At 42.1% G+C, this 2,192-nt stretch overlaps 1 non-coding gene across 1 annotated transcript; it reads left to right on the top strand.

Moving 5' to 3' along the window:
- Nucleotides 1-306: 306 nt before the first annotated feature.
- On the top strand, nucleotides 307-413 carry LOC118488517. Its single transcript, XR_004885060.1, has one exon. It is a non-coding gene; the product is annotated as a small nucleolar RNA R71 (small nucleolar RNA).
- Nucleotides 414-2,192: the final 1,779 nt, after the last annotated feature.

Below are 2,192 nucleotides of genomic sequence, written 5' to 3'. Positions count from 1 at the left end.
CACACCTTTCACAAGCCATAACCGAGACTGTTTTTGTCATTTCCAATTTTTTTTATTTTTGGAGAAAGGGCCTCGATTTGGGCTTGTAAAGAAGTGCTTTCATCGACCTTATGGGCGCTCGGGGCAATAGATTTATTGCCTCGGGGGGTGTGCCATTGAAAATTGGTTTGAGCAATTTCCTCAATTTGGTTATATATTTCATGCGGGCGTCGATTACCTAAAAGTCCCCCGGAGCTAGAATCAAGTGTCTGCCTTGTATGTGGCAACAATCCATTATAGAAAGTGGATACTTGTTGCCATATCGCAAGGCCGTGATGTGGACACTTGCGTAATAACTCCTTGAACCTTTCCCAAGTTTCATATAAGGATTCCCCGTCCTCTTGTGAATATGTATTAATTTCAGTCATTAATTTAGTCGTTTTAGCGGGAGGGAAATACTTATATAGATATTTTTGGGCTAGTTCATCCCAGGTGTTTACCGATCTAGCTGGGAGGGCGTTGAGCCAAGCTTTTGCTCGGTCTTTTAGTGAGAAAGGAAACATTCGGAGGCTGATGGTGTCATTTGATGCTCCGTTGATCCGAAAGGTATCACATATTTTTAAGAAATTAGTAATATGTAGATGAGGATCCTCGTCTGCAAGCCCATGGAAGGTTGCGGAGTTTTGGAGCATTTGTATCAAATGCGGCCGAAGTTCAAAGTTATTAGCTTCAACATTCGGAGCATTGATAGCGGCGCCTAAGTTACCTACGGTGGGTCGTAGATAATCCATGAGGGTACGTTGGTCCGCCATTGGGGGTGAATCACCCGAAACCTTCTCTTGGTTTTTAGCTTTTAATCTTTTTCTGAGAAAGCGTTCGGGTTCTTCTAGAGGTTCTTTTATGTCCTTATTAGAACTGGAGCTCATACACTATGTAAGATTGGCGTCGGGTTCCAAGTCCTGCAATAAAAACAGAAAAGAATGCTGGTCAGAAGGTTCACCACGGCCCCGTGTTCAGCGAACACGGCCCGTGGTCGGAGTTACAGTGATTGTTTTCCAGATCCCAGTTACTGAAAGTTGGACACGGCCCCGTGTTGCAACGACACGGCCCCGTGGTCAGCCTTCTGTAACTTGGAAAACTAAAAACTGCCCGTAACGATGCTGGGCACGGCCCGTCTCCGACCAGGCACGGCCCATGCTGAGCTCTGCAGAAGCTGAAAAACTAAGAAAATCCTAAAAAAATAAAAAAGAAAAATAAAAGTATGATTAGGCCGTTGATTCCTAACTTTCTTAAAATCCTTGTGTCCCCGGCAACGGCGCCAAAAACTTGATGTGTGTTGGTGTGTATATAATTTAGATATATAATTAAGCCCTTTGTTACACCTTTAGCCAAGTTTTAAATTTATAAAACACGATATTCACTAACACTAAACACACATATGGGCAAGTGCACCCATCGTGGACGTAGTATAGTGTTGGTAAGATACCGAGGTCGTCCAAGGACACGAGAGCTTTTAGTACCGGTTTATCCTCAATGTCTAATCAAATCAAAAAGTTAGAAAAAATGTTTTTAAACTAAGAAAATAAAAACTAACTAAATGCTGAAAAATAAAAATAAAATAAAATAAAAACAGATAGACAAGATGAATCACTTGGGTCCGACTCGTGTATTAGTATAACCTTTGGTTATTTTCGCACTTTTGCACTTGTTTAAGAGATTATCTTAGTTATTGTAGTAGGCCCCTCTTTTGAAGGCGACGTTACCCTCAACCCAGTAGTTTGAGTCAGCAAGGATACAATCCTAAAGGGTTGGATTATTGAAAGATAATGAATTAAGTTATTAATGCAAATTATGGTAGGCCCCGCTTTTGGCGGTGACGTTACCCTCGGCTAAGTAGTCTGAGTCAGCAGGGATACAGTCCTAAATAGCCGGGTTATAGTATTAATAGTAGTTAACTTATGAGGGGGTCAAAGAGTTTGGATCCCCGCCATCCAATACCTATGGGCATTGAAGGAGATCCTACTAAATTTGACCCAGGTCCCTTGCAGGACCTCTAAACGCTGAACAAGGGCAAGACCCTTACCAAACCGTTCCCTTAACCCCCGACCAGGTAGCCAACATACCTCCATATAGACCGTGGAGATATGAATGGTGAAAATCTTTTATTTTATATAGACAGTAAAATAATGCCAAGACACCACGGACAAACGATA

Source organism: Helianthus annuus, chromosome 16 (assembly GCF_002127325.2).
Source record: "Helianthus annuus cultivar XRQ/B chromosome 16, HanXRQr2.0-SUNRISE, whole genome shotgun sequence".
Lineage (NCBI taxonomy): Eukaryota > Viridiplantae > Streptophyta > Magnoliopsida > Asterales > Asteraceae > Helianthus > Helianthus annuus.
This window is presented reverse-complemented; position numbering and strand designations above follow the sequence as displayed.